This window comes from Dipodomys spectabilis, unplaced genomic scaffold, assembly GCF_019054845.1.
Source record: "Dipodomys spectabilis isolate Male_0828 unplaced genomic scaffold, ASM1905484v1 ptg000178l, whole genome shotgun sequence".
In the NCBI taxonomy this organism is placed as follows: Eukaryota; Metazoa; Chordata; class Mammalia; order Rodentia; family Heteromyidae; genus Dipodomys; species Dipodomys spectabilis.
The window spans coordinates 9,289,649-9,308,699 of NW_024870855.1; the positions used below are offsets into that span (position 1 = coordinate 9,289,649).

General features: G+C 43.8%; 1 protein-coding gene across 3 annotated transcripts in view; it reads left to right on the plus strand.

Moving 5' to 3' along the window:
• The first annotated feature begins 466 nt into the window (after positions 1-466).
• LOC122120903 (ral guanine nucleotide dissociation stimulator-like) overlaps positions 467-19,051 on the plus strand; it is a 34,656-nt gene continuing 16,071 nt past the window's right edge. The window contains exons 1-3 of one of the 3 annotated variants that reach the window (XM_042695155.1): positions 16,021-16,089; positions 17,379-17,494; positions 18,934-19,041. The gene's annotated coding sequence lies outside the window, so the exon portion shown is untranslated. Of the gene's footprint in view, positions 470-16,020; positions 16,090-17,378; positions 17,495-18,933; positions 19,042-19,051 lie in introns of those variants that run through there. The other 2 variants (XM_042695157.1, XM_042695156.1) reach the window with 2 other exon arrangements.

Below are 19,051 nucleotides of genomic sequence, written 5' to 3' on the forward strand. Positions count from 1 at the left end.
AGAATATCCAGTGTACCTCCTGCAGGGGTCTTCCCTCTGCCAGCCTGGGGTTGGGTGGAGGGGATGGCTTAATGCTGTCTGTACTAAGCACCAGAAGGATATGAGAAAGGGTTGTTACAAAACACTGAGGTGTTAATGAGGTAGAGGGAGAAGTTTCTTCATTGGTGATTATCAGCTCCCTCAGCCTGTTGTGTTCCAAGAAGATTTCTCAACAGCCCACAGTGGACTTGCCTGTAACTTCCCATCTTTGTAAGTTTGGAGGTGACAGTTGTGTGATTGCTGTCAGGAGTAAATGTCCCCCCGAGCTTTTAACCAATGGAATTTGTGGTGCACTGTCAAAGTCTGTGAAGGAGCTGTGTCAGCCATATTAGCTAGCTCCTTCGTGGCCTCTGCTCTGGCTGATGTTGGCTTTCACCTCAAGAGGCCACATGAGGCTAATAAGATGGGTGCTTCTCTGGATACACAGAAGGTATAAGCCTCATGCACCTTGTATTTCTCAGTCCATGGCCCAGAACTCTGTATAGGGAGGTGAACCACAACTAAAAGGCAGTTGAGACTCAACAGCATAGTATGGGCTATTGCGATGATGATGAATCTTCATGTTTGTTCTTCTAGTCTTTATAACCAGGTACTTGAGGTTGGATAATTGAAAGCAACAGACATCCAGGCTTCCCTGTGCCTCTTCAGTAAGCCTCTACCCTGTGACCTACTCACCTTCTAAGTTTAGGAGCCCAGAGGTCCATCCCACAGCTATGGAGGTTAGTTTCCACCTCCACATGACCTTGGGTGACATCTTCCTAGATTTTCTCTCCCACTTTGTTTCTTTATGGAATCAGGTGTCCCATGATCCGACCACTGAGGTCTTGCTTTATTATATCTGCTGATGCTCTAATTGGTCAGGGTTGAGGGACACAGAAAGAACTTACAAAATCAAGTGCTAAGTTTCCTCAAGAAGAGAACTTTGAAGGACAGGGAAAGATACCCATAGAAGCAGGAGATGATGAACAAAAAGTAAATGGAGAGCATGTGCACCTGGAAAGAGCCAATTAGAAATCTGAAAAGTGAAAACATCTGCGGAACAATAACAATTATGTAACAATACCTAACCATTTTTGATAATGTTACACAATTATTTAACTATTGAATACAATAACAATTATTTAAAACCAATAAGGTAGTTCATGATGAGCTTGATTTAGCCAAAGAGAGAATTGGAATTTTGGAGACCGTGAGTAAGATATTGACCCAGAACATCACTGAGAGATAAAGGAATGAAAACTGTGAAAGCCAAACTGGGCTGAAAAGGAAATGTTTGAGAAGTCCCAACCTGCTTTTCATTGGAAGTTCCACTAATTAATAAGTGAATCCGTAAAAGCAAGGCAGTATTTGAATAGGCGATATTTAAATGTTTGAACAGACTTGGGTGCTGAGGAGAATTTCAAGATTTCCGTATGGTCAGGCACATTGATGGTGGCAGCATCCACCAAAATATGGCAGGCTCACTCACAGTGAGCAACTTGGGAAATCATATATATACTAGGATTGTGATCTGAGGCCATCCCCAGACAAAAATGTGAGATCTGGAAAATAATTGAAATGAAAAATAGACGATTGGTATTGGACTGTGCTTATGTGGAAAAGCGCCTGCCTAGGAAGTACAAAGGTGTGAGTTCAAACTGGAGTACTGTAAAAACAAACCTCTGTACTTACCTTTGTGCTGGAGTCTGGAGTAGCAGCGTCCTTCCTCTCAGGTGCGACCTCTGGGCATCTGGGCTTTTTGCTCCTGCTGCAACTACTCTAAACTTGGATGGGGTTCAAGAGCCAGGACTGTAGAATTATATGAGTCTCGTTCAGATTCTTTGTTCCCTATGCAATGAGTCATGGAGCACATCAGGAAACACCTCAGGAGCCTCCTACAATCTTCTCAGTAGTACAGCACACACAGCACTGAGAGCATTCAGGGGATATGTTGTAGTTTACTCAAAAACTGTAGCTACAAGCATTGGTATTTTTTTTCAGAAGGGTCAGCTGAGTGGTGATAGGTAATGCCAAGTGTGATTGACCAGAAGTGTAGCTGTAGCTCAAGTGGTAAATTTCTGGCCTTGGGCAAAATGAAGCTTAAGAACAGCAGCTAGGTCCTGAGGTCAAGTCCCAAGACACACACACACACACACACACACACACACACACACACACAACCTTTGTCTCTCTTTCTCTTTCTGTCTGTCTCTGACTGTCAGTCAGTCTGTCTTTCTGTCTGTCTGTCTGTATGTCTCTCTCTCGCTCTCTCACACACGCACACACACACATCAACACAGAGTGATTGAAGCTGGGGGAGTTTGAGGAAGGTGAGGTTGTGCCATTGTTAGAATAGGTGCTTTCCTACAAAGCCTGCCTGGTTTTTCTTCAGGGCTGGGGCTCTGGCTCAGCTTGCCTTGCCAGTGTCTCATTGAATGGACAGTTGTTTGAGGTCTCTGTCCCTTCACACCCTGCAGCTGGCTGGATCAGCATATCTGTTAGCCATCAAGGAGCTGAATTTAGTGCCTCCACTTACAAACCTAGACCCCCTAGGTAGTGAAAAGAGATGAGTGCAAGAGAGGAACGATGAATGAGAAAGAAAATGTTATTGTGATTATTGTGTGTTGTTATACTGGGGTTTGAAACCAAGGCTTCATCCTTTTTAAGCAGACTTTCTACCACAGGAGTCATGCTGCCAGCCCTTTTACTCTGGTGGATTTTGAGATAAGACTTTGTTACTTCTTGAGCTGGTCTCTGGACTGTGAACCTGGTATTTATACTTTCTTCCCTAGCTGAGATGACAAGTGTGTATCACTATACACAGCATTTTGTTTTCTTTGGAGATGGAGTCTTTGGGACTTTTTACATAAGCTACTCTGGAAATCCAGTCCTCCCAGTATCCAGGATTACAAGTATATAGCACTGTGCCCAGCTTGAGCTCACATCCTTATTTTATCTTTTTTTTTGGGGACGGGGGTTGGTCCAGTCATGGGGCCTGAACTCTGGACCTGGGCGCTGTCCCTCAGCTCTTCAGCTCAAGGCTAGCACTCTACCACTTGAGCCACAGTGCCACTTCCGGCTTTTTTCTTTTTGCTTATGTGGTGCTGAGGAATAGCACTCAGGGTCTCATGCATGCAAGGCAAGCGCTCTTAACGCAGAGCCACCTTCCCAGCCCCTCCTTTTTTTTCTTATTTAAGTATTGAACTCACTTCTTAATATGCCATATTAGTTCTTCTCAGTATTCTTTTCACTACTGTCTTACATCCAGTGTTAGCTTCTAGGTAATTGACAAGCCTTCGTAACCCTGGGTGGAAGTTGAAATTGCCTTCAAAACTTAGCTAAATTCTTCCTGTCTCTTCACCTCTTCTGTAAACTGAGGTGGTGGATGGCCTGTCCAAGCAGACAGCTATTCCGGGGAACCCTGCTTTATCCTTCTTATTTCATACCATGTCTGTAAACATAGCGAACCTTCCATGTAGGAATTTACGAAGAGAAATACATTGCTTGGCATGAATGGAGGCAAGCAGACCCAGGACCAGGACTGAATCTGTGTGAACCCTGAATTACAATGTCATGGAGTGAGACAGTCCAGAGTTATCTGCAAATACTTTCTAGAGAAGACTGAGATTAAAGACGAGCAAGAAAGAGGAAGATAGAAATCGGGAAACTGGTGCTGCTATCAGAGAAAGTGCAATTTTAGGGAAAATGATTCCTTGTCACCATAGCAGTATCGCAGTGGAATAAATAAAATAGGGATGAAGAGGGAGCTAACTACATATCGTTGATACAAACAGTGCTTTAATTTTGTATGCATGTCTTCTACCATTGCAGTTTCTCTTCCAAATGAAGAGAAATACACTCTCTATAGACGTCAAAGAGTATGTGTGGTTCGTGCTTCTCATCTTAGCTACTCAGGAGGGTGAAATTTGGAGGATCATGGTTCAAAGCAAGCTTGGGCAGAAAAGTCCATAAGACTTTTTAATCCTCCAAATAACCAGCAAAATGTTGGGCTGGAGGCATAGCTCAATAGGTAGATAGAATGCCAGCTGGGCATGCAAGCTGAGCAAGTACAAGGCCTTGAGTTTGGATTCCAGTACTGACAAAAGAAAACAGCATGGAGACTTTCTATCTGCTTTTTATCTTCAGCCTACCCATTCAGTTATGTCTCATAACTCATAATCAGTTATACCTCTGCCCCTCTTCATAGTCCAGTGGTTTTATGACACAAAGATTGAATTTATCTTGGTGCAGATTTCCTGTTTAATTAGCTTCATGAAGCTTGAAACAAGTCTTTTTTCATAAATCATTTTTGGAACCAAATCAGCATTCTTCCAGGGGGTAAAAAAAGTGGCCTGTCCTTTCATCTTTCACTTCGCAAAATTAATTTGATAACCAGGTTTTCCTGCCTTGTGAGGTGATTGTGAGCCTCTCCTGTTATTTCTGATGATAACTGGAGTCTTCAGTTGGTGATTTTCCTACAGCTGGTGTCAACACCCTTGCTTTCCAAACAACCAGCTAAATTTGCCTCAGGAAAGCATGGTTTAGGAATCATCCTGCAGACTAAAGAAACTGCTCTTAAGAAAACACCTCTCCCAAGAGAGCAGATCCTTCTGCACCAGCTCATTGTGTCTCAGAGAGTGTCACTGGCTCATCGGAGGAGAATAAAACTATAATAAAGTGGTGTCATTCATGGGATGTCCTGCGGACTGTCTAAGAAGTGGATGGATTACTGAACCTCAATGTTTCCCCAAGCTGTGGTCCATCTGAGTCGCCTTTCTCAGTGTTTTGGGAGCTGTGTTTCTTTTCTTCCCGGGCCAGCATTACTCATAACTGCGGTGCAGAATATGTTTAATGAATTTCCATCTATAAAAGCAAAGGAAAACCCAAGTGCTTTGCTGTGCCTACTGCCTCAACGTGACAGAATACAGCATCTGTCAAATTCTTTCAAAGCACAAGAGAAAAGCTTTTTGTTAATAGTCTAGGACCTAAATCTTTCAAACCTGTGGTTACAATGGAAATGGTGCAAGAGATGTGGATGGGAGAAAGGACAGATGAGAGAATGGGGGTGAGACTGTCCTGGTCTGAGCTGGTCCCAAGACCAGCTGCCTGCCTGAGCCCCAGGAACGATCAGAGACTAGATAAAAAGGAGAGAAGCTAAAAATCTGAGAACAGATGTGTTCTTAATCTATGTTTATTAGCTACTTGCCTGAGTAATGACAGAGTATCTCAGAGGCTGCTCTGCCTATAAGTTGCTAGAATCTAGTTATCAAACAGATGAAATTGACTTTAGGAATAAAGGCATGATGAATGAAGGACAAAAGGTAGCATTTAAAGGCCAGTCACTTGAAGGAAGAAGGAGGAAATAGATACTCCTTCATTTTTTCCCCTTTCCTTTAGCAGCACTGAGGTTTGAACTCAGGACCTCCTGCTTGCTAGGCAAGCCCCACCCCAACCATTTCTTTCATTGGCTGTTTGTTTGACGTTTCATTTTGACATGTCCTTAATGCACACCGTGCTCCTGGGTCAGCCTCATCCCTTCTATCACTCCCCTTCATCCTCTCTCCTCCTTCCTAAATCAGTCTCACCATGCTGTATTGCTTATTTTCATACACATCGACATAAAACATGGTGAACCCCTTGGCTACCCTTTACCCTCTCCATTCTCCCACCCCTTTGCACTGGTTCCTACACCACAGACAGGACATGTTTCACCTTCCTAATGTTTTTGTTAAAGTTCATGGTACTTGTTCTCAGGAACTTTATTATGGCCCTTCACACATGCATCTATGGTACTTTAATCAGATTGATCACATATTTAGGTACAGGATTTGGTATGTGTTTACTTATATGTTTATCTTGTAGGTCTAGCAACCAAGTATGAGAGTGAATTTGTGTGTGCTGGTTATTTCTGAGCTAGGGTCTCACTTCGTGCCCAGGCATGTGCATGGACTGTCATCTGCCTGTTTTCTTTAAGTTTCCACTTGTTGCTTACACATGTGTACCACTTTACCCAAATCTCAGTGGCAAAGCTAAGCTGAAATCTTTCCTGCCTAGATGGGTCCTGCCCAATGTTAGCCCCCCAAGTAGTTAGTATTACGGGCATGGACCACCTTCCTTGGCATTCATTACCTTATCCTGGACATTTTTTAAGGGACCAGTGAAGTGTCCAGACAGAGAATGTAAGAAGTAAGTGGTCTCTTTGGAGGTGCCATTATATAACATCTTACTATATATCAGGTTTTTTCTAAGAAGCTTACATCATTTTTGACCCTGTTTTGTTTGTGGCATTGTTTTTACCCTTAGGGACAGAAGAGAAAACAGGAGTATTGAGAAGGGAAGTAATAGGTCTAATGTTACAAAGTGAGTGACTTAAAAGCTGTGGTTCAATCTCAGGAAACTTTTCACAATTTTTTATTTTGGCAGTTTGGAGTTCGAGCCTAGGACTTGATGCTTGCTAGGCAGGTGCTTTCCCACCAAGCTACATCTTGAGCCCTTTTTGTTTAGTTGTTATTATTGATTTATTATTGTTATTATGATAATACTGTAACAATATTATATTATTTATAACATAATATTAAATATTCTATTTATAAATGTTATAACTCATGTTGTACCGTAATAAAATACTGGGTCTTAAACTCAGAGCCTAGAACTTTTGCTTGACTTTTCACTCAAAGTTGGTGCACTACCATTTGAGCCACAGCTGCACTTGTGGCTTTTTGCTAATTACTTGGAGATACAAGTGTTTTAGATTTGTCTGCCTGGGCCAGCTCTGAGCCATGATGCTTAGATCTCAGCCTCCTGAGTAACTTGGATTATAGGTATGAGTCACCACTGCCCTTCATGCTTAGGCTAGATGAGCCCAGAGCCTATTTTCCTAAAGTCAGTCAAAAGAAAAGTAAGTGTCCTGTCACCTTAAATGGCTTTGTGGTATCTGTTTGCTTCCTAGCATCCCTAGAGCATTCCATCTGTGTGGTTAGACACACTGGCAAGTCCTAACCCAGACTTTCTTCCTGGGTCTGGGACACTGGGTAGTGGTGAAATCCATGGGTGGTTGTCACTGCAGAGAATTGAGCCTGCAATGTGCAGTTGCTAACAGGTGTGTGGTCTTGGTAGACCAGTGAGCTGCTGCCAGCTTCAGCACACAGGAGTCAAGTTAGAAATGTGTGGGCAGGAATGGCCTGGAGAGCCCTGAGGTGCATCTGGGGGCTGGGTGAAGCCCTGGATGTGGTGTCAAAGGCAACAGGCAGGAGCAGGTGGTTCAGCTGCCAGGAGCAGCCAGGCCTGTCATGTGAGATGAGGTGTGTGTGTGTGTGTGTGTGTGTGTGTATGTGTGTGTGTGTGTGTGTGTGGAGGGTGGGGAGGGGTTGTGATGAAGGACAGCAGCTGGACAAGTCTTCTGGGAAGGAGCCTCCTGCCAGGCTGGCCTGGCCACCTCCTCCATAAAAAGCCAGAGGATGCCCAGGGATCTCTCTGTGCCTGAGTGGAGAGTGGTTATGATGTTTTAGAGACAGAAGGTAGACAAAAGAGAACATGGCTTATAGCAGGGAAGAAACACAGAGGTTAGAAGTGGCTTAGCTGGGCGCTGGTAGCTCACACTGTAATCCTAGCTACTCAGGAGGCTGAGATCTGAGGATCGTGATTCAAAGCCAGCTGGTTAGGAAAGTCTTTGAGACTCTAATTAACCCCCAGAAAATGGGAAGTGAAGCTGTGGCTCAAAGTGGTAGAGTGCTAGCCTTGAGCAAAAAAGAGCTTAGAGACAGCTACCAGGCCCCAAGTTCAAGCCCCATAACTGACCCTCAAATAATAATGATATGAAAAGAAGGCAACTGGATGTGCATGGGATCAGAATTTGTGATGTCAACTCTCAAATTTAGGACAATTTTTATGAAAGTTGAGAGAGGGAGAGAGAAGCAGAAGGAGGAAGAAGAGGAAGAAGGAGGAAGAGGTGTAGGAGAAGACTAACATTCACTTCTAGGGAAGAGGGAGTCATGCCAGCAAATGGCTTATAAACTAAAGATGTAGGTTAGAAACAAACTGGCAAAAAGGAAAAACCCCAAATGTGGCCATTTTCAGAAACTTCTTTATTTTATGAAAAGTAAGCAACAATCTTTTTGTTTAGGAAATGTGGTGTTTGGACTTACTGTCTTCTGTGAGTTAAATCAAGAACCGTTGGGGAATAGAGCTGAGAAAGAAAGTTCTTTAAAAGAAAGCTAAATCCTTGAAAATGATGGTTCTTATATGGTGCACTGCTGATAGATTCACATAAAAATGTTTGCTTTAACAAAGAAAGTTTTCTAGGCAGGAGCTGATATCTTGTGCCTATTATCGTAGCTATTGAGGAGGCTGAGATCTGCAGATTGAAGTTGGATGCCAGCCTGGGCAGGAAAGTCCATGAGACTCTTTATTTCCAGTTAATCAGCCAAAAGCTGTCAGTGGAGGTGTGGTTCAAGTGTTAGGCTTGAGTGAAAAAACCAAGTGAGAGTACAATGCCCTGATTTTCAACCCCAGTACACACAGACACACAGACACACACACAAACACACACACACACACACACACACACACAAAGACACACAAAGACACACATACACACACAAATTCCTAGAATAACTGAAATGAAGAACAACGACTTGTCTGCTGTTAGGTGATCTTCCTGTGGATGACAAGAACAGTGAGTGTTCTTGGGAACTACTGCTTAGATAGAAGACTGGCCACTAAAGTACTAGTCCTGCAAAACAAGCTCTTTTGAGGCTGCAAATGGGGCTTTGGAAACAGAAGGTTTAAGGATTAGCTATGGATTGTGTAAGTTATGAAAACTCACTGCAGCAGTTAAGTAATTGTGATCTGATAGTCTAAATCCAAATATTTTCCAATTGAGTGTAGGAATTCACTTTTTAGATTTGTGGAATACAGGGAATAGAACCAGTTTGCTCATCAAAATTTCTTTGAGTCCTTTTCTTTCTGTCAGGTGAATGGCAAATTTCTCAGTGAGTGTACAGAAAGCTAGCCATGTATTATGCAGGATGTCCCAGTCCTTGAAATTGGGTTGGCAAAGTAGGCAGGAATGTTTTTGTGTAAAAAAGGCAAACGTTCATAAATACGACCACTGGGAAAGACTTCTGACTGAATTTACTAGTCAGACAAGTTGCTCATATCATCCTGAGGGCTTTATGCAGGCAGAGATAAAGCAGTAGGCGTAGATGAGTGTGGTCTGTGCAGAAGGTTTGCTCAGGGTTGGCTCCTGGAGAGAGGGCAAGAGTGCTCACCTGGTTGGTACAACAGCCATGGAGATGGCTGTGGTACTGGTGTCTAGTTTACCATCTGCTGGCTACACAGTGTTCTTCCAAGTTGAGCCTCCCGTGATTCCCAGGGACTGATTGTGGTCAGAGTGGAGTGACAGTTTTTGTGTGTCTGCCAGCTTGTGGCAGGAGCTGCTTAGAGCCACCAAGTCATAGTACATGTGGTCAGAATAGGGAACATGCTGATGGATTGAAGCTTTCTGTAAAAATATTTTGCTTTATGTCAGGTGCTGGTTGTTCATGCCTATAACAGTCGCTACTCAGGAGGCTGAGAGTGGAGGATCATGGTTCCAAGCCAGCCAAGCCTATAGAGTCCATGAGACTCTCAACCCCAATTAACCACCAGAAAATTAGAAGTGGAGCTATGGCTCCATGTGGTATAGAACGCTAGCCTTAAGTACAAAAGCTCAGGGATGGGGCTTATTGATTGAAATGGGGTCTTTTTTTTTTTGGTTGGTCATTGGGCTTGAACTCTGGGCCTGAGTGCTGTTCCTGAGCTCTTCAACTCAAGGATAGTGGTTTACCATTTGAGCCATAGGGCAACTTCTGGGCTTTCTGCTTATAAGGTGGTGAGGAATTGAACCCAGGGCCTCATGCAGGCAAGGCAAGCACTCTACCACTGAACCACTTTTCCCGCCTGGGGTCTTAATTTCTGCTGGGACTGGCAGCCAACTGGGATGTTCTCAATGTACATCTCAGGCCTCTCTTCTTAAAGGCCTCAGTCCTTCCTAACATTGGCACACTGCCAGGGTTGGGGTGTAGGGGTTGGGGGGTGAAGTTTGAGAGGCTTGGGGGACACATTGAAGCTATCTCCAAACCAAGAAGCAATTCTACGAAAGATTTAAAGTATATTAGCCAGGGGTGTTTTTTTTGGGGGGTGGGGGAGGTGGAGGGGGTGGTAACTGAATGTTAGATCTCTAGTAGACCTCAGTATAAAAATAATAAGCTAAAAAAGTGTCTCACACCAACCCCTCCTTTGTAGTTGGGATTGCCATTGGAGTGTTTCATCTGTGCCAGTCTCTTCCTCTTTGTTCTGTGTCTGGTACCAAGGTGGTACCTGGTAAGGCAAGTTGGCCAGTGAGGGTTTAAAGTTAGGACTGTGCAAATCCTTCCAAAATGCAGTACCCTCTCTGTGTCTGTCCTCATTGGCAAAGAGCTCCCTGCCTCAAGTCCAGAAGTTGGGAAAAATCTGAGCCCAACTTATATCTTTATGAAGTGCTCCTCAGCCAGATGTCATGGCTCAAGCCTGTAGTCCTAGCTATTTGGGAGGTGCAGATTGAGTTCTTGAGACCCATTCAATCAGTCACTGGGCTTGGTGGCACATGCCTGTCATCCGTGACGGGAAGCACCAATAGGAGGGTCACAGTCTACATTGATTGGGACATAATTGAGACCTTACCTTGAAAATAAACTGCAGCCCAGTGCTGGTGGCTCATACCTGTAATCCTCTTTACACAGGAGGCTGAGATCTGAGGATCATGGTTGAAAGCCAGCCCAGGCAGGAAAGTCCATGGGACTCTTATTTCCAATTAACCAGCAGAAAACTGGAAGTGGCACTGTGGCTCAAGTGGTACAGTGCTCACCTTGAGCTGAAGAACTCAGGGATAGCAACAAGGCCCAGAGTTCAGCCCCATGACCAACAAAACAAACAGACAAACAAAAATCATACTGCATCAAGCAAGTGTTGGAGTGACTCAATTGGCTGAGCACTTGTTTAGCAAATGGGACGCCCTGAGTTCAAACCCCAGCACCACCAAAGAAAACTTTTTTTCTCCTCTCTCAGTGAATACAGCTCATCACAGAGATTTCCTATTATTCTATCAACTGAACTGTAAAAACGTTGACCATGAGTCAAGCCATTTGATTCCACCGAAGTACATAGGTTAATATTCTTGACAGGAGCACTCTGGGTGTCAGTCTGACTTAGGAAAGCCATAGGGTCGGCTCCACACCTGTGTTATCAGTTTTTGTCATTGTGACAAAAACACCCAGACCAGCCAAACCCTAAGGAAGAAAGGTTTATTTGGGTTGTAGAGATTTGGGTCTTGGTGTCTTTGCCCCTTGACTTTGGACCGTGTGGCAAAGCAAGTCCTCATGGTGGAAGCACAGGATGGAGCAAAGCTGCCTACTTTATGGTGGCCGGGAGGCAAAAAGAGAGGAACAGGAAGGGGTGGGGTCCCACCATCCCTTAGACAAGTCTCCAGTGACCTGACTTCCTTCCACTAAGCCCTTCTTGCTAATGTTCTAGAACCTTCCATGCTGCCATCAGACCTAACACATAGGCCTGGGGGTGGGGAGCTGTCAGAGTTCACACTGTAGACAGTCAGTGGCTTGAAGGTCATTTCCAAAGACATCCCTGGAGTTCTGAACTGTCTCCACTGCCTTAGGAGGCTCAGGGGAGGCTTTACAAAGATTGTGTTGAGATTTTTCCCAAAGGAAGCTACAGATTTTTCAGGGATAGGATTCTGGATGAGGAACCTGAGTGAACAGTTCCCAGAATGTGGAAGAAATGTGTGAGACCTTCCTGCTGGCTTAAAAGGAATACTTAAATGTTTGTTTGTTTGTTTCTGTTAACCCATATTTGATGAAGCAGAGTGAGCACAGCAGACCTGTGATGGAGCTGATATTCTTGCTTCAGATAAGACTAAGCTGCAGTGACTTTAAGAGACATAGAAGTATAATTGGGTCTAGAAAAGGCCTGGGCAGCACTGATGCACAGGAGAGTATTGGGGCTTGAACTCAGACCCTGGATGCTGTCCCTTAGCGATCTTGTTCAAAGTATGAGGCTGTGATCATAGAATGGGAGCTGATTTTGTTTTTGTTTTTTTTTAATGGAAGAAGAAACATGCTGTAAGGGCTGGAAAGTACCAGGTAGTAAACACATAAAGGAGCAAAGGCATTCAGGGCACAGCAGGGTGGTGTGCTTATAGAGTGGAGAGAGTGCTGGCTTTCCATGGTACCTGCAGGCACCTGGCCTCTCACATGTCATCACAGACACTGAGGCCTGCCTTGCTGTTTGAGCCTGGGACATCAGTGGGTGGTAGGAATTTCCCAGCTCTGTTACCATCTTAACATATCCTTCTTTACCTCATAACTGAGGTGTTGCCAGGCAGCTGATAAGGTGTCAGGACCTGAATCCCCAGGCAGGGCCTCACAGTGGAGGAAGACTCAAGCTCCCTCCTCAGTAGTCACACAGCTGCAGCCATGCAGGGACTTTGTTCCCCTACCATGCTGAGAAGTGCAGACTGTGGAGGTGCTTGTTGAGTGCCTTTGATAAAGCACAGCAAATTACTACAGACCAGGCAAGGAAAAAACTATGCTCACTGATCATATGAATCTTTCTCTCAACAGTCTTAAACTCAGGGTCTCAGGAGCTCTCACTTGGCTTTTTTCATTCAAGGCTGGTGGAGTTCTAGTACTTGACCATACACACCTCTACCTCTGGCTTTTGGATGGTTAATTGAGGATAAGAGTCTCACGGACTTTTCTGCCTGGGCTGGCTAGGAATCATGATCCTCAGACCTCAGCCTCCTGAGTAGCTAGGATTACAGATGTACTAGTACCCAATATTTTGGTAGACTGTGTTTATGAAAACATACCTTTCAACACAATAGAGAAATTAGACAAGAGAATGCATTACCTCTCTCTCATTTCTTCATTTTCACAGCATGCTATTTAGTAAATGTTTTATAAATCCACATACATGCATACATATCTTATTAAGTAGTTGTACAAAGAGTTTTCAGTTCAGCATTTCAATTGAGGTCAGTTTATGACCTCCCTCTAAGACCCTTAAGGGTCAAGACTCAGCAAAATTAATTTTTGCCGGAGGAACTCTAGAAGGCAAAGCAAAAAATAGAAAAATTTCTCCACGATCGCTCCACGGTTACAATTCATTGTGCCACTCATTCTGGGAAGCGAAAATGAGTGTACCCTCCTTCAGTGATTTCTTTTCAAACCAAGAAAGTGTGGTAGATGGGAAAAACCTGGGATAAACCAGGTTTAGATTGGCATGGTAAGTAGAAGCCAGAGGGTTTTATTTATTTACAGAGATGTGTGGTAAAGGAGAATGAACCTCTGAGTTACTCCATTAACAGTTCAGGATAACTGTGGGATTTCCAATGTAGAATCTTGGTGAATTGGAATTGGTTGCTGCATCTCAGCTACTTCTTGTCCCTACTTCCAGTTGCAGCTGCCTTCTCCCAGCCCCATTTCATTTCATTATGAAACTGTCTAAGTAGGAGTAAACACCCAAGCTTCTACTCAGCAGACAGCATGGAGTAGAGGAGGCATCAGGGAACACTGACTGCTTCCTCCTCCTCTTCTCCTTGTGTCTTCTGCACTTAACCACAGGATCCCAGTAAGGAGAGTGTTAGAAAATGTCAGAGAAGATGAACAGGCTTAAAGATTGCAGCTTTACATCTGGCTGTCAGTATTTCACCTCTATAATGCTATGAAGATCACGGTTCAAAGACAGCCAGGTCAAGAAAGTACATGATACATTTATTTTCAATTAACCACCAAAATGCTAGAAATGGGGATGTGGGTCACATAGTAAAGCACCAGTCTTGAGTGAATAAGCTAAGAGACAGTGTACAGATCCTGTGTTCAAGTCCCAATACCAGCATAAAATGAAAACATCAAAGCTTACATCCTTTCTCTCTTTCAGCTAAAAACTCTTTGCACTGCCATCCTCTGTGTGATGCATCTTTATCTGCTTCTTTCCAACATGAGGCCCACTGGGTTTAATTTTCCACCAAAACATCAGGGTGCCTTGTCTCAGGCTTGGAGTTCTCAATGAGAAGGCATTGTCTATCTCTTATGCTAGATTTTGCTAGTTTGGATCAAGAAAGTGATGATAAACCTGGAACACTACCCCACTTAGACCCATCTGTCATTCATTCATGCATGCATGCATTCCTTAATTCATTCAAGGAATATAACATGAGGGGCTATATGTGAGTTGAGGGTTGAGGACCTGGAGCAGGAGCTTAGAACCAAGCCTCCAGCCCCTCTCCCTGTGCCTTTCATTCACAGTGTGGTGGAAAGTCAGAGACACAGGCTGGAAATAAATAGGTGCATCTCAAATAGGAGTTCATTGAACTCCTGTTGTGCCCATGGAACCGGATCAAATTTCAAGAGGATACCAGGTATTACTGAGCTGCTTCCTGTCCTCCAAGCAGTTCAGACTTTAGTTGAGGAGAACGGACAGGTATCTCATTTAGCAAAATCTCCGATAATGGGAAGTTTACCTTCATCTTCCTGTTAGTGACATGACATAGACCCTTCCCAGAAAAGGAAAGGAGAGGTGATCCAGGCCAGATTAATTACAGGAGAAATGTTAGAAGAACTAGAAAGCTGGAGAGTTGCTGGCAAGGACTCTGCCTTGTGAGCTGTGTGTGTGCCTAGAAAACTGTTTCTGAGTCTGTGTAGGACACAGTTTCTCCATTTTCCAAATGGAGATGATACCAAGGATTCTGTAGCATGTTGAATTTTCCAAAGATAGCCATACAAGGATCTCTGGACACACATTTCCCACACTGCTCCCTTTTTACTCCTCTCACCTTGTGGTAGGGTTGATGTGTCTTCTCTTTGGTCTCCAGGATTATGTTGTGACAGCCTTGACTGACAGACAGACTGTAGTGAAATGGATTATTATATTCCTAGCAAAGCTCTATGATCAAAATGCTAAGCACCTAGACATGTATTGCTGTTGGAATCCAGCCGCCATGCTGTGAGGAAGCCCACACCTATGTAGGAATCATTGAGCCCTGTGGCCCTCAGGCCTGGCGAGCTCTTGGTAAATGCCTGGGACCAATCCTGACCATGTGAATGACAGTCTTGCAAGTGGATCATCCAGTAAGCCTGGGTTTAGTTGACTCTGCTTGAACACACACCAACCCTGGCCCTTTTATAAGAGGACTTAAACTATCGTTATTGTTTGAAACTACTGGGTTTTAGGATTGTTTTCATGAAGTAATATATAACTGAGATGCTTGTCATAGAAAGTCACTAAGAAGAGTCCATGAAATAATGCCTGTAAATCAGCACGAAAAGTAGCTTTCCAGTAATGATAGCTTTTAAAATAATTTGTGTTACTAATAAGTAAGTTTTAATAGAAATCATCCATAGTATACAGTAGGTTTTAGGGAACTTTATTTGTTATTTGTAAAACCCTATTGTGTGTGAGCATCCTGGAAGTGTTTTCTGCCGAGATTCTGCTGAACTCTATGTCCTTTCCTGGGTCAGAAAATTATTTGGTTTTCTTTTTTTGGGTCCGGTTGTGGGGCCTGAACACTGGGCCTGGACGCTGTCCCTCAGCTCTTCAGCTCAAGGTTAGGGCTCTACCACTTGAGCCACAGTGCCACTTCTGGCTTTTTTCTTTTTGCTTATGTGGTGCTGAGGAATTGAACCCAGGGCCTCAGGCATGCAAGGCAAGCGCTCTACCACTGAGTTACCTTCCCAGCCCAATTACTTGGTTTTTAAAGTCTTTTCCCCCCTTTTCTTTTCTTTTCTCTGCTTTGCTTTCTTTTCTGATTCTCAGGAATGATCTACATATTGATCAACTTCTTATTTTATCTGTTCTTTGGAAAAACATAACGAGGAGCTATACAAGTACTATTTATCCCTTTAACTGCTGTGAATTGGATACTAGAGTTTGTATCTGGAATGTCGTATAAAGCTCATGTGTGAAAGGCCAAGTGACAAGTCAGAGGCAGTAGGAAAGAGAAGTGGAACCTTCAGGAGGAAGAGCCTGATGGAAGGGAAGGTAGGTCAATGGTGGGGCATGGGGAGCAGCTTGCTCTTGAAGTGGATCCTGGGATCTTGGGCCCTTGTCTTTTTCTCTCCTTGGCTATTATGTGTATAGTCCCAATATGGTGGTACTCCTTGCCACAGACCTGAAAGCAAAGGGCCAAATGACCCTGAACTGGAACCTCCAAAACTAAACTGAAATAATACCTTTCTTCTGTATAAGCTGATTCACCTCAAGCACTTGTTTCAGCAACTCAAAGAAGACTAAGCTGTTAGACCACCAAAGTGCATTGTCCTTCCCTTATTCACTGCTAGACATGGAAATTGTTTTTAATTCCACTGAAAGAAACATTCTGTAATTCATATTTTTATGTATTTAACCCAAACGGGTTATCCTGGACTCTGAATAAAGGCTCTGTTGAATTTGTTCAACTTTATTCTAGTAAGTGAATTGTTCTCCACACAGGTTATGCTAATTTACACTTCATTTAGCATTGTGTATGTGATCTTGGTCATTCCATGTGTTTTTGTGCGCATGTGTATTCTGATACTGGGCCTTGAACTTGGGACCTTAAACTCTCTCTTGGCTTTTACACTCAAGGTTTGTGTTCTGTCACTTAAGCCATACCTCCACTTCTGGCTTTTTGATGGTTAATTAGTCATCAAAGACTCATGAACTATCCTGCTTAGGCTCACTGGGAAACCCTGCTACCTCAGATCAGCCTCCTGAGTAGCTGGGATTACAGGCACAAGCCACCAGTATCTGGCTTATGCCATATTTTTGTTGATGCATGGTATTATTGTATTTTTTGTGCTTTTCTCATTGGAAGGGTGAACCTGGCATTTTATTGTATTCTACCTTCCTTTTTGCTGATGACTAGTGAGTCATGTTATCATATTGGGAGGATCTTTGAGACCATCCACTCAACATTACCTCTTAGAGATGCCAAAACTAAGAGTGAGACTGTTTCCTTATTTCCTTACTACTTTTTCTTTTCTTTCCTAAGGAGGTTACATTTAACTTCCTCTGCCCCTTGTTGTTCTAGCCTACTGAGTTCAGCATCTCATGCAGTAGTAGAAGTGTTGGGTACAGGCAGCAAAGGTGGAAAATTACAAGGAGAGAAAATGATGAAACTTCAACAGCACAGATTTCCCCCTGGCCATCGGTGTTTTTCACCCCAAGAACAAGATTGTTTACCATATTTGTGAGCTTCCTTGTTTTGACACAGGATCTAGATCTCAGGGAGGGAGGTCAAATGTTTGCAAAATGATGGAACCGACTCTAATGCACTACGTGGCTTACAGGGTCCTCATCGCAGGCTGCAAATACTTCTGAGGCCAAGAGGTATCTCATCTCTGCAGCTGGCACTGCCTGCTTCTGCCTGTGGCTGCAGTCAACTGGGAACGACTGATAAGGAGCAGTAAGTATTGGCTTTGTCCTTATAGGGATGGGTTCCCTAGCACATTTTGCCTGATGCTCTGGAGGTTAGCCCTCTTGAGTGCAGCCTCTCAGAGGCCAGCTGTTGGGACCAGCTAGGTCATGATGTCGTATTATGGAGTAACATTTGTACTGGCCCTGGAGGCCCGTAGGACACTTGCTCGTCCTTTATAAAGCTTCTGGTATTGCAAGACATTATAGGGCTGTGATTCAGCCAGTCTTGTGTTTTCACTACCATCACGCCAATAACTATCTTACCGACTCCCTAATTCCAGTGAAGGAGCCTGACATTGAGTCCCAGGGGGCCTGTCCCATATGATTCCCGTTTCCCCAACACACAGGCAAGTGTGATTGCTTGGTACTTTTCCAAAGATGTGAAATAAAAGAACACATTGTGAACAGAGTAGCATTGTGATCCTTTTTTCTTTTTTTGCCATTCCTGTGGCTTGAACTCAGGGGGAAGGCACTGTCTCTGAGCTTCTTTTCTCAAGGCTAGCACTCTACCACTGGAGCCACAGCTCCACTTCTGACTATTTTTAGTAGTTAATTGGAGAGAACTATACTACCTGGGCTTTACTATCTGGGCTGACTTTGAACCTTGATCTTCAGATCTCAGCTTCCTGAGTAGCTAGAATTACAGTTGTGAGCCACTGGTGCCTGGCTCTGTGTTCTATTTTATTCTAGATAATTTGTGTAACTCAAACAACCTGTGAGCCTGTTTGTTTTACATACAGGGAAACATCACACCTTGATATGAAAATTCCACCACACATCAAAAACTGTTAACATCTTACTTGTACAACTGAAGATTTGAATTATAAATGTTTCTCAGTGATCCTGAAGACACGATCATTTGATAAATCATGGTTCCTTCAGTTTCAATAGAGTCACACATTCTCTCCCTTCCTCTAGTTTGTCTAACTCCTTCCTGTTCAGGTCATAGATGTGCTTGTGTGTGTGTATATGTGTGTGTGTGTGTGTGTGTGTGTGTGTGTGTGTGTGTGTGTGTGTGTGTGTGTGTGTAACTGAATCCTTTCCAGAACCCAGTTTAACCCCTTGTGGGCTCTCAGACACTTCTGAAGTTTCATGGTGTCTTTGGAGACAGGTGACTACCGTCGTGCTTTCTTAGAGTTTTATTTGTTTTGAGCTTCCACCTGGAGTCTCCTTCAGCTGCCATGTGGGAGGAGGTATGGGGAGAGCCTAGACACCTGGCCAGGATAGTACTTGTTTCTGTGCTGGTCCAAGGATCGCAGCCTACAGAGTAGCTTGGATTATAGTAGTGAGACACTGGGACCTTCCTAAGAGAAATAGTTGTAAGGGACACGTGTCCTGTCCTGTCCTGAGGCTGACACAGCCTCTCAAGATGTGCACCTGTACCCAGTACTCCAAACTGGCTTGTATACCCGATTTTTGTCATGACAGGAAAAGTCATACAGGAAGAACACAGAGAACTCTTGATGGAGGAATTTGCAGTCCTGCAAAGAGAAGTGCTGGGGAAAGAACTGCTCAAGGGGTCCCTTCTCTTCACAGGTCAGTTTTA